Source organism: Stegostoma tigrinum, chromosome 39, assembly GCF_030684315.1.
Source record: "Stegostoma tigrinum isolate sSteTig4 chromosome 39, sSteTig4.hap1, whole genome shotgun sequence".
Lineage (NCBI taxonomy): Eukaryota > Metazoa > Chordata > Chondrichthyes > Orectolobiformes > Stegostomatidae > Stegostoma > Stegostoma tigrinum.
The window spans coordinates 18535555-18548871 of record NC_081392.1 but is presented as its reverse complement, the minus strand read 5'-3'; the positions used below and the strand labels follow the sequence as shown (position 1 = coordinate 18548871).

General features: G+C 53.8%; 1 pseudogene; it reads right to left on the bottom strand.

Moving 5' to 3' along the window:
- Positions 1-9185: 9185 nt before the first annotated feature.
- LOC132206626 (basic proline-rich protein-like) lies at positions 9186-9819 on the bottom strand (annotated as a pseudogene).
- Between the last annotated feature and the right edge of the window lie 3498 nt (positions 9820-13317).

Sequence of the window (13317 nt, the reverse complement as noted above, 5' to 3'; positions counted from 1 at the left end):
CCCTGCACCCCCACAACTGTCTGTGACAAGGAGTTCCAGAGACTCTCAACCCTCTGAGAGAAGGAATTCCTCCCTATCTCAGTGTTACTCTGCAACTGTGCCCGCTGGTCCTAGACCCTCCCATGAGGGGAAACACCCTCTCAGCATTTACCCTGTCAGGCGCCTTAACAATCCGATATGTTTCAATGAGATCCCCTCTCATTCCGGTAAACTCCAGGGAGTAGATCCCAACCTGTTTAGCCTTTAATCATAAGACAGTCCCTCCCACAGCAGGTATCATCCCAGTGAACCTTCTCTGAACTGACTTGGCGAGCATGTCTACAGCCTCAGCCCATGATGCGGCTGAATGGCGGAGCAGGTTTGTGGGGCCGAATGGCCTACAGCTGTTCCTATTTCTTACAAGATGACCCTTGAACTGGCAATTCCGTTGAGGTTGAGAGAAAAACTTTCCTTTCAATGTACACGGTTGGGAAGGGGATGGTGGGGAATACCATAGGTAGCACTGGGCCATTTAAGTGCCTGTAGATTCTGATGGAAGTGGCCCTGGACTGGCAGAAACAGCAGTGATAAAGCAATAACAAAGATTTAGAAGCTCTTAAAAATATCCAATTACTGTTGCCCTCATGAATTATTCGCAGGAGCCACAATTAGGCTTCATGTAATATTAATGCCAAGTATCTGTTAGATAGCTCCTTACGGTCTGCCATACTTCAGGCAAAATGTGAAGGCGTTCCTACTGGGAAGGTAAAGATAAAATTGCCACAGTCTGGCTAGACTCTACAGCTGCTCTCTTGTTACAGACAGCCAACTGGAGAGGGTTTGATCCGAGGGTCACCACACCTCGGGCGAAGGGGGAGGGGTTGGGAAGGAGGGTGCTTCATGGTAACCTCAGCCAGTCTGTGAACTGAACCCACGCTGCTGCGTGCATCTGCAACCAGTCATCCAGCCAACTGAACTAACTGACCCCGCACCCCACCCCCCACCGGGAAGGTAACGGCTTGGCCGGTAGTGACAGCAACGTGGCCCCTCACTAGCCTGTGCTGACCTCCGACACCTCCAGCCTGTCCTCACATTAGACTAGAACCTGCTCGGGTTCGAACAGAGAACAGAACATCCCGCGTGAGGGTTCCTCATCTGGAGGCGCCAATTTGGAGTAAAACGTGAGACGCATTTTCCACAGTCTCATCAAATGTAAAATGATTGGTAAGTCTCCAAGAAGATGAATTCCAGAGGAAGGTTTCTGGCTTTACTTCTCTTTCAGAACTCACTCTGTTCCAATCCTCACAGCAAAATGTTCCTGTGCATTCACCCACTTGGGAAGGAATCTGTTTCCAACTAAAACAGTTCTGTTTTCATCCCCTCTTCATGAATAAATCCAGAACAACACCGGAAGAATGACAATAGGATGGGCGAAGAGACACGGGAAGGGAGAGCCCTAGAGACATGGGGGAGGGGATGGGGGGAATTGGGGGTGAGATATATAGAGAGAGATATAGAGAGAGAGAGAGAGAGAGAGAGAGAGAGAGAGAGAGATAGAGAGAGAGAGAGAGATATAGAGAGAGAGAGAGAGATAGAGAGAGAGAGAGAGAGAGATAGAGAGAGAGAGAGAGAGATAGAGAGAGAGGAGAGACCGATACACAGAGAGAGATTCGGCACAGAAAGACAGAGGAAGGAAGAAAGGAGGGAGGAGGGAAGGACTGGGAGAAAGTGGAGGAAGAAACAATGTATGTGCTCAGGTTGGAACAGATATAGTGACATGGGGCAGAATCCCTGGGGGAGAGAGGGAGGAAGGGAGACGGGGAACTCAGTGATGTGACTCCAATCTCAAAGAGACACCATCACATGGGAAGAAACTACATCAAAGCGGCTAATTATGGATTCCACCTCCTTTCACAACATTCCACAGAAATCAGAGGGGAACTTCTACCAACTTGTGTTCCCTCGGAAGATGTGAGAGAGAGAGAATTTCAAACGTTGTCTAATGCAGAACAAGAGACAATGGTTTGGGCAGAGTACTCTCAGTGAAACAGGTGATCCTGACCAGGACTAAAACAGGACAGAGCAAGTTTACACTGCACCATACCTAGTCCAAACGCTAACACTCAGTGAGCCAAAAAACAGCTATTCATGCTGTTAATCTGTGGGCAGCGACTTCACCAAATGCTCCTGCAGATTCACAGGAAAAAAAACAGTATCCTGTATCCTTTCCTGTTCCATATGATCATGGCCAATCCTCAGGCCCCAGGCAGCCTTTAAAATCTAAAAATACATCTATTTCTTTCTAACATGTATTCAGGGACATAATCTCCACAGCCTGTTGTGCCAGATAATGCTACAGATTCAAACTTTACATCAGCAGCCAGAGCTCCCAATCCTGGGAAATTCCCACTTAAATACTGAGGGAGCGCCGCACTGTCGGAGGGCCAGCGCCGAGGGAGCGCCGCACTGTCGGAGGGCCAGCGCCGAGGGAGCGCCGCACTGTCGGAGGGCCAGCGCCGAGGGAGCGCCGCACTGTCGGAGGGTCAGTGCTGAGGGAAGAGGACTCGCTGATAGGGTTAGGGTAGGGTTCCCTGACACAGAACAAATAGAGTGAGTGGGGAAGGGGTGGGGTTCTTTTGCAGGATTTGGAGCAGCAGCTGACCCGGGATTTGTAAAAACGTAAACAGACTGTTTAAATTTAGAATCAGAAGGGGTTAACCCTTTGTGCACAACATGTTGAAAGTGGGCCATTGAGGCCAGAGGAGATCGAGACGTGACAACACCTTCCAACATCTACTGGAGCTCCCATCTGCAAGACTCCTCACTGTCATAGCTATCAGTGATGTGCACCCCAACACAGAGAATCCTTCTTCTGAGATTAGGAACTGGGTTTATCTCAGGGCTGCTGTTACTGTGTGAGTGAGTGCATGTGTTTGTGTGTGTGAAAGTGCGACAGAGTGCGACACTGTCTAGCTGTCTGTGTGAGTGAGAAAGAGAGAGAGAGAGAGACTGAGAGTGTGTGGCCCTGCGTGTCTGTGCATCTCTGTGCATCTCTCCCTCGCCTACACCCTTAAGTCTGACCACTGATGAAGACTTGAGCAGTTGTCCCAAAAAGGTAGCTTGGTGTAAAAAATCTACAATCACGTGCAGTACACTGGGAGATTTCCCAAAGTCACTGTCTAAATGCAAGTCATTGTTGTTGTAATAAGGAGTGAAGGAATGGCTGATGGTAACTGACCGGAACGGTAAGAACTTGCCTCAGCGCCATCAGCCCAACTTCAAACAGTTCATTTTTGACAAGATTAACACCTCCACAAAAATAACAGACCTCACAGCGAGAACATTAAATCTTCCAGAGGTAAATTAAGTTGAAATATTTATGGAGAGTTGCTCAGATGTGGATTTTGCAGATTCTGAGCTGGGAGAAACAGGGTCCAGTGAAGGAAATGCTTAAAGGGGAGACAGGGAAACAGGCTGGGGCTTGAGCTGGGAACAGGAACAAGGAAAAGGCTGTTCAGCCCCAATGAGTCTGCTGACCCAGTCAAAATCATCTTCCTCAACACCATTTGCAAGTGCTCCCCTCATATCCTTGATCACTTCATTATCTACAAATCTATGGATCTCTGTCTTGAACAAACTCAATGAGGACCTGTGATTCCTTGTGGGAAAACTGAACATGAATTGCTTTCCCTCGCATTTTCCTTCCTTTGTTAGAGGGGTTTTTCCACACTCTGCCCTCGGTACAGTCTCACTACATGAACCAGAGTCAGACATCTTTACCTCTCTCCTGTAAAGGCCAGCATACCATTCGAGTCTAAGTGAACACGTTTAATTAATGGTGAAGTCCTGGGGATTACTGCTGAACAAAGAGACCCTGGAGTGCAGGTACACAGTTCCTTCAAAGTGGACTTGCAGGTAGACAGGGTAGTGACGAAGGCACTTGATACGCTTGTCTTTATTGGGAGGGTCATGTTGCAGCCATATAGGACATTGGTTAGGGCCACTTTTGGAATATTGTGTTCAATCCTGGTCTCCCTGCTGTAGGAAGGATGTTGTAAAATTTGAAAAGGTTCAGGAAAGATTTACAAGGATGTTGTCGGGGTCGGAGGGTTTGAGCTACAGGGAGAGGCTGAATAGACTGGGGCTATTGTCCCTGGAGCAGCGGAGGCTGAGGGGTGACCTTATAGAGATTTATAAAATCATGAGGGGCATGGAGAGTGTGAATAGACAAGGTCTTTTCCCCCAGGGTGGGGGAGTCCAAAACTAGAGGGGCATAGGTTTAAGATGAGAGGGGAAAGGTTTAAAAGGGACCCGAGGGGTAGCTTTTTCACACAGAGGGTGGTGTGTGTCTGGAATGAGCTGCCAGAGGAAGTGGTGGGGGCTGGTGCAGTTACAGCATTTAAAAGGCACCTGGATGGGGACATGGATAGGGAGGGTTTAGAGGGACATGCTGGCAAATGGGACTGGGTTAATTTAGGATATCTGGTCGGCATGGATGAATTTCCATGCTGTACAGTTCTACGGCTCTCATGACCCTGTAAAAGAAGTGTTACCCATTCTGGATGGTTGTTATAAGCCTATTGCTTCCTCTCCCTGTGTCAGTCACCGTTCTAACTCACCAGTTTCTCAGGCTGCATTGCTTGCATTACACACACACAGGAGCAGCGCCCGAAGCTAATACTCTGAGGCCAGGGGTACAACTCCCACCACAGGGAGCTGTGAAAACTCACATTTGTATAAAGCTCACCTCAGTCATGGTAGCCACGACAACCATACAGTGCAGAAAATAGGAACAGGAGTAGGCCATTCAGCCCTCTGAGCCTGCTCTGCAATTCAAGGCAATCATGGCTGATTTTCCAAAACAGTGCCCTGTTCCCGCTTTCTCTCCCGTACTCAGGGTCACAGAGCACAGAAACAGGCCCCTTTAATCCAACCAGTCAATGCTGACCAGACATCCCAAACTAAACTCCTCTTTATTCTCTGTAGCTCCAAGAACTATATCTAACTCCTTCATGAAAACATTCAATGCTTTGGCCTGAACCCCTTTATGTGGCAGAGAATGCCATGGGCTCCCCATGCTCTGGGTGAAGACCTTTCTCCTTGTCCCAGTCCAAAATGCCCCACCGAGTATCATTAGGCTGTGACTACCATCCTCAATCGTTGCAAAAGTTTTGGGAAATAAATCTGGGGTCCTTACCTGGACAACAAAGTGTGGAGCTGGATGAACACAGCAGGCCAAGCAGCATCGCAGGAGCACAAAAGCTGACGTTTTGGGCCTAGACTCTTCATCAGAGGATGAAGGGTCTAGGCCCAAAACGTCAGCTTTTGTGCTCCTCTGATGCTGCTTGTCCTGCTGTGTTCATCCAGCTCCACACTTTGTTATCTCAGATTCTCCAGCATCTGCAGTTCCCATTATCACTGGGGTCCTTACCTGGTCTGGCCTACACGTGACTCCAGACCCACAGCAATGTGGCTGACTCTTAACTGCCCTCTGGGCAATTAGGGATGGGGTAATAAACACTGGTCTTGCCAGTGCCCCACACACTGTCAGTGTTTACAGCCTCGGAGTGAAGGTCTACCCTTTTAGGGGTGAGATGGGGAAGAATTTCTTCAGCCAGAGGGTGGTCTATCTGTGGGACTCATGGCTGCAGAGGACTGCGGAGGCTGAGTGTAGTTATGATAGAGATAGATCGTTTCCTGGTTGGTGAAAGGATCAATGGTTACATGGAGAAGGCAGGAGAACGGATGTGAAAAACATATCAGCCAGGATCAAATGGCAGTGCAGGCCCAAAGGGCGAAATGGCTTAATTCTGCACCTATTATTATAGTGAGAAACTTAGAATGAATGCGAGCGTGTAAAAAGAGACAGCGCTGTGTAATGGTAATGTCACTGGCCTAGTGATCAGGAGTTCCAGGCTAATTCTCCAGGGATAACAAAGTGCAGAGCTGGATGAACACAGCAAGAGGCAGAGGAGCAGGAAAGCTGACGGTTCGGGCATAGACCCTGTTTGGCCTGCTGCGTTCATCCAGCTCTGCACTTTATTATCTCAGATTCCCCAGCATCTGTAGTTCCTGCTATCTCTGAAACAATTCTCCAGGGACATGGGTTCAATACTGACCCTGACAGATGGTGCAATGTGAATTCAATAACAACAAGAAAGGCAAGCTATCAATTGTTCTAAAATCCCATCTGATGGATTCACACCTTGGGTGGAGAGGGCAAAATCTGTTATCCTTACATGGCCTGGCCTACATGTGACTCCAGACCCAGACAGGTCAACTCTGAACTGGCCCAGCCAGCACCACTCATGGCCCATGAATCCGAGCAGGTAGGGCACAGGAGTAAAGCCTCCTCAAAGGAATTAAATCAGGTGAAAGAATGAATACATCCTGGAACGGCCAAGCGCTGCTCCTTTGATCTGGGTTAATCATTGAACACAAAATTGCAATTTCCAGTATGTTCTCTTCCAACCTGTTCCATCAGGCAGAAGGTAACAAAATGCTCGAATTTACAGCAGGTCAGGCAGCATCCACCGAGAGATACAACAGGCTAACAATTTGAGTCTAGATGACCCTTCATCAGCTTGAACCCGTGCCCCAATAGGTTCACAAACAGCTTTCTCCCTCCTGTTGTTAGACTGATGAATAGATGTCTCTAACTTCAAACAGCATTGATCTCGTTAATGTTGATCTTGCTGTGTGCACCTCCTGTGTAGCTGTAACCCAGTCTGCCTCGCTCTGTCTAAGCGCCTGTGATCTGCAAGTCCTTGTTTGCTAAGGTCTGCCTGCACTGCTCGCAAAAGAAAACTTCTCACTGTACTCAGGTAAATTCAGATCACATCAAAACCCCCCAGCTGTTCCTTTTTTTTCCTGAATTCATTCCTAGGATGTGGACATTGCTGGCAGGAGAACAACAGTGGCTTGTTACCCATCCCAGAGGGCAGTTAAGGGTCAACCACATCGCTGTGGGTCTGGAGTCACATGTAGGCCAGAGTGGGTGAGGACGTCAGATTTCTCTCCCTGAAGGATATGAGTGAATTGAGTGATTTTACAATGACTATAGTTTCCGAATTGCTGATTGCTGAGACCAGCCGTTAATTCCAGACGTATCGCCGACATTTAAGCTCCACCAGCTGCTGTGATGCAGATTTGAACACTCGCCCCTTTGGCCTGGGCCTTGGGACTATTTGTCTTGAGACCACCCTCCCCAGTATGCAGTGCTGCAGACCAAGATTGTCAGGGAACCAGAAATAAATCAAACAAACCCCATCACTCAATGTACAGCACACAACGCGATCTGTTTATGGTCACGAAATTCCTGTGCTCCAGCTAATTCCCCGTGTGTGCGCGTGTGTTCCATCATTTGTTCGTTAAACAGCAGATGACTCTCCTGGCTGGATTTTACAAAGAACTCAATGGCTCTGAAGTACAAATAGACCAAGAGCCGAGACAACGGTTTACGGAACTTTCCAAACATTTATACTCTCGTAATTGAGCTACCGTGTTCTTAAAGGGCTAGACACTTCTCACACCCAGTTTATTAACCCCTCACCAATATCCATTTCACACTCTCTTTATCATTGTTAGGATGTGGGCATCACTGGGCGAGACCAGAAACTCTCCCTCCCTATTTGCCCCTTGGACTGAATGGCTCACACATTTATTTTGGACGGTAAAAGGTGAATGGCCCCAGAAGACCACAGCAGGGTGCTAGTGTCTCGAGAGAGAGAGAGAGAGAGAGAGACACAGAGAGAGAGAGAGAGAGAGAGAGACAGCACACGAAAACGAGAGCACCAGAGAGAGAGAGAGAGAGAGGGGGGGAAGAGAGAGGGGGGGGGGTGGAGAGAGGGGGGGGGTGGAGAGAGGGGGGGGTGGAGAGAGGGGGGGGTGGAGAGGGGGGGGGTGGAGAGAGGGGGGGGTGGAGAGAGGGGGGGGTGGAGAGAGGGGGGGGGTGGAGAGAGGGGGGGGTGGAGAGAGGGGGGGGTGGAGAGAGGGGGGGGTGGAGAGAGGGGGGGGTGGAGAGAGGGGGGGGTGGAGAGAGGGGGGGGTGGAGAGAGGGGGGGGTGGAGAGAGGGGGGGGTGGAGAGAGGGGGGGGTGGAGAGAGGGGGGGGTGGAGAGAGGGGGGGGTGGAGAGAGGGGGGGGGTGGAGAGAGGGGGGGGTGGAGAGAGGGGGGGGTGGAGAGAGGGGGGGGTGGAGAGGGGGGGGGGGTGGAGAGGGGGGGGGGGTGGAGAGAGGGGGGGGTGGAGAGAGGGGGGGGGGTGGAGAGAGGGGGGGGGTGGAGAGAGGGGGGGGGTGGAGAGAGGGGGGGGGTGGAGAGAGGGGGGGGGGTGGAGAGAGGGGGGGGGTGGAGAGAGGGGGGGGGTGGAGAGAGGGGGGGGGTGGAGAGAGGGGGGGGGGTGGAGAGAGGGGGGGGGTGGAGAGAGGGGGGGGTGGAGAGAGGGGGGGGGTGGAGAGAGGGGGGGGGTGGAGAGAGGGGGGGGTGGAGAGAGGGGGGGGTGGAGAGAGGGGGGGGTGGAGAGAGGGGGGGGGTGGAGAGAGGGGGGGGTGGAGAGAGGGGGGGGGTGGAGAGAGGGGGGGGGGTGGAGAGAGGGGGGGGGGTGGAGAGAGGGGGGGGGGTGGAGAGAGGGGGGGGGGTGGAGAGAGGGGGGGGGGTGGAGAGAGGGGGGGGGGTGGAGAGAGGGGGGGGGTGGAGAGAGGGGGGGGGTGGAGAGAGGGGGGGGGTGGAGAGAGGGGGGGGGTGGAGAGAGGGGGGGGTGGAGAGAGGGGGGGGTGGAGAGAGGGGGGGGTGGAGAGAGGGGGGGGGGTGGAGAGAGGGGGGGGGTGGAGAGAGGGGGGGGGGTGGAGAGAGGGGGGGGGGTGGAGAGAGGGGGGGGGGGTGGAGAGAGGGGGGGGGTGGAGAGAGGGGGGGGGTGGAGAGAGGGGGGGGGTGGAGAGAGGGGGGGGGGTGGAGAGAGGGGGGGGGTGGAGAGAGGGGGGGGGGTGGAGAGAGGGGGGGGGTGGAGAGAGGGGGGGGTGGAGAGAGGGGGGGGTGGAGAGAGGGGGGGGTGGAGAGAGGGGGGGGTGGAGAGAGGGGGGGGTGGAGAGAGGGGGGGGTGGAGAGAGGGGGGGGTGGAGAGAGGGGGGGGTGGAGAGAGGGGGGGGGTGGAGAGAGGGGGGGGGTGGAGAGAGGGGGGGGTGGAGAGAGGGGGGGGTGGAGAGAGGGGGGGGTGGTGAGAGGGGGGGGTGGAGAGAGGGGGGGGGTGGAGAGGGGGGGGTGGAGAGAGGGGGGGGTGGTGAGAGGGGGGGGGTGGAGTGAGGGGGGGGTGGGAGAGGGGGGGGTGGAGTGAGGGGGGGGTGGAGTGAGGGGGGGGTGGAGAGAGGGGGGGGTGGAGTGGGGGGGGGTGGTGAGGGGGGGGGTGGAGAGTGGGGGGGGTGGTGAGAGGGGGGGGTGGAGAGAGGGGGGGGTGGAGTGAGGGGGGGGTGGAGTGTGGGGGGGGGTGGAGAGGGGGGGGGTGGTGAGAGGGGGGGGTGGAGTGGGGGGGGTGGTGAGTGGGGGGGGGTGGAGTGAGGGGGGGTGGGGTGGAGTGAGGGGGGGGGTGGAGAGGGGGGGGGTGGTGAGGGGGGGGGGGTGGAGAGGGGGGGGGGTGGTGAGGGGGGGGGTGGAGAGGGGGGGGGGTGGAGAGGGGGGGGGGGGTGGAGAGGGGGGGGGGTGGAGAGGGGGGGGGGGTGGAGAGGGGGGGGGGTGGAGAGGGGGGGGGGTGGAGTGGGGGGGGGGTGGAGGGGGGGGGGTGGAGGGGGGGGGGGTGGTGGGGGGGGGGGGTGGAGAGGGGGGGGGGGTGGGTGAGGGGGGGTGGAGTGAGGGGGGGTGGTGGAGGGGGGGTGGTGAGAGGGGGGGTGGAGAGAGGGGGGGTGGTGAGAGGGGGGGTGGAGAGAGGGGGGGTGGAGAGTGGGGGGGTGGAGAGGGGGGGGGGGGAGTGAGGGGGGGGGGAGAGGGGGGGGGGGAGAGAGGGGGGGGAGAGAGGGGGGGGAGAGAGGGGGGGGGAGGAGGGGGGGGGTGAGAGGGGGGGGGTGAGAGGGGGGGGGGAGAGAGGGGGGGGGAGAGAGGGGGGGGGAGAGAGGGGGGGGAGAGAGGGGGGGGGAGAGAGGGGGGGGAGAGAGGGGGGGGGAGAGAGAGGGGGGGGAGAGAGAGCGAACGAACGAGAGAGCGATGAGCGAGAGAGCGAGAGAGCGCGAGAGCGCGAGCGCGAGAGCGCGAGAGCGCGAGAGCGCGAGAGCGCGAGAGCGCGAGAGCGCGAGAGCGAGAGAGCGAGAGAGCGAGAGAGCGAGAGAGCGAGGAGAGCGAGAGAGCGATGAGAGCGATGAGCGCGAGAGCGCGAGAGAGCGAGAGAGCGAGAGAGCGAGAGAGCGAGAGAGCGAGAGAGGAGAGAGCGATGAGAGCGAGAGATGCGAGAGCGCTGAGAGAGAGCGAGAGCGAGAGAGCGAGTGAGCGAGAGCGAGAGAGCGAGAGCGATGAGCGAGAGCGAGAGCGAGAGCGAGAGCGAGAGCGAGAGCGAGAGAGCGAGAGCGAGAGAGCGAGAGAGATGAGAGCGAGAGCGAGAGCGAGAGCGAGAGCGAGAGCGAGAGAGCGAGAGCGAGAGAGCGAGAGCGAGAGAGCGAGAGCGGAGAGCGAGGAGAGCGAGAGAGCGAGAGCGAGAGCGCAGGAGAGCGAAGAGCGCGAGAGAGCGAGAGAGCGAAGAGAGCGAGGGGGGTTAACCTGAGGGGCGCAAGTCTCAGGTGAGGGGAAAGGTTGAGGAGGACAGTCCTTTGTGGTAACTTCAGCTGGTGTTTGAATTGAACCGGGCTGTTGGCTCAGTGGCTGGGCAGCTGGCAGATGCCAACCAAACCCCCCAACGATCAGGGAATAGTTAAGAAGCAGCCACTTTGCTGTGGGTGAGGAGTCACATGTAGACCAGACTGGGTAAGGATGGCAGATTTCCTTCCCTGAAAGACACTGGTGAAACAAACTTTTGGAAACACTGCAGATGTCTGTCAGGATCTATATACATACAGAGAGAAAACAGTGCTAATGTTTCAGATCTGTACATCAGTACAATTCCGATAAAAAGATCCATTGATCGGAAACATTAACCTGGCATCTTGCACAGATGCTACCCAACTGTTTCCAGCACTTTCTCTCTCAATATCTATTGCAAAACAAGACAATTCAGAGTGAATTCACAGGCACAATGGAGGGGAGCTAGCATCTGTTCACTCGACATTATTGTTAAACAAAATCCTTTCATCTCTATCTGAGGATAGTAGCCTTTCACAAACAGTTCATCCCGAACGTTTATGAGAAGCAAATCACCCAAACACACCTTCTCATTAACTGTTGGTAGGAGCTTGCTGTGTGTATGCAGGCTCTCACTTTTCTCACATGGCAACAGTACCGGGGCTCAAAATAAGCTTCGAAAAAACGTCATTTCTTGGCACTTCGAGACATCCCAGGCGCTATGGAAATGCAGGTCTCATCTCACAGTCAACTTTTCTGCTTGTACTTTCTCCCAGAACACAAAACAGGGGAAAACAAAAATAAAAAAAGCTGGAAATCACAGCGGGTCAGACAACATCCATGGAGAGACAGCAAGCTAACGTCTCAATCTAGAGGACTCTTCAGAGCTGATGTGAAGTGTGGGGAGGCAACTTTAGTGCAATGTTGGGGGTGGGGGTGGGTGGAGTGCTGGGTGAGAAAGAGAGCTGATAGTTTTTTTTCCTTCATTCATGGGATGAGGATGTCACTGGCTAGGGCAACCCCATCCCTAATTGCCCCAGAGGGCAGTTAAGAGTCAACCACTTTGCTGTGGGTCTGGAGTCATATGTAGGCCAGACCAGGTAAGGATGGCAGTTTCCTTCCCTAAAAGGGCATTAGTGACCCAGGTGGGTTTTCCCCAACAATCGACAATGGATTCACGATCACATTTAGATTTCTAATTCCAGATATTTATTGAATTAAAATTCTGCCATCTGCTGTGGCAGGATTTGAACCCCGGTCCTCGGAACATTATCTGGGTGTCTGGATTAGTAGTCCAGTGATAGCACCAGTAGGCCGTCACCTCCCCTCATATTAAATGCAGATTAAGAGATCAGAATGTGAGGGCAGCAGAACAATGGTGTGACCAACATTCTTTTCTCCCCCAGTGCAGATTCCAACATCTGCAGTAATTTGCTCCTACAACATGATACAGAGGCTCTACAGCACAGCTCGGGGGGTTCCGGCCTGGGCCCCTATCAGCATTTCGCCTACCCAGGCTGCCAGCAAAACCCGAAACTGGCATGAGGCTTCCTCGCTGCCCGTCAGTCACTCAGAATGTCGGCAAAATCCATTCGCTGGTACTTCAAACTGTCCATGTGGCTCTTCGGACAGGCACAGGACGTGGAAATCAATATGAAGGATGACGTGGAGTTCAGTAGGCTCTGTGCCCAGCGGTAACATCCTGATTGATTGGTGATATTCCTCAGGGGAGTCTTAGGAAAAAGCCCTTTAAGACAGGGATTGCAGTTCCTCGCTGTAAATCTTTAGAAGTCTCCACTGCAGACAGTGATAGGGTTAGGGTGGGTGCTGTATCTTTAAGTAGGTTAGAGGGTGATAGATTTTTTGGATGGTCAGGGACTGATGGAAGAAAACGGAAATCAGAAGGCCAGTCATGATCGCATCGCGTGGTGAAGCAGTCTCACGTGACTGGCTCCAGCTCAAATTTCCAAAGTCCTTACATCTGATCTGAGATTATGACTATGTGGAAGTAAAATCCAACATCACAAACCCACTAGCGACAGTAAGGAACAAACAGAAGTTATTTCAGAATTATCTACTGGACTATCAATAACACTGATTTTGAATATGCCACTTCACGGGCAGTGGCTAATGGGAGTATCGCTGAGATCCAGTCAACTGCTTGTGAAACACACAGCAGAATCGAGACCCTAAACCAGACAGGATGCTAATAAGCTCACAGCCACTATTTGCAATCCCAACACGAGGCCAACCTTTTAAATTCAGATGACAACATTAACGACCTGGACTGTCCTACAGCAAGTTGGTACAACACCTCGGGAGGCTAAGGAAATTCAGCAGGTCCATTAGGACCCTCTCCAGCCTTTACAAATGCGCCATAGAAAACATTTTACCTGGATGGATCATGGCTTTGTACGGCAACTGCTCTCCCAGGACTGCACGAAACAACAGAGAGTTGTGAACACCGCCCAGTCCATCACACAAACCAACCCCCCCGTCCATTCACTCCATCTATACATCCCACTGCCTCAGGAGAGCAACCAACATCATCAAAGGCCCTCCCACCCCGGTTGTAATCTCTTTCGA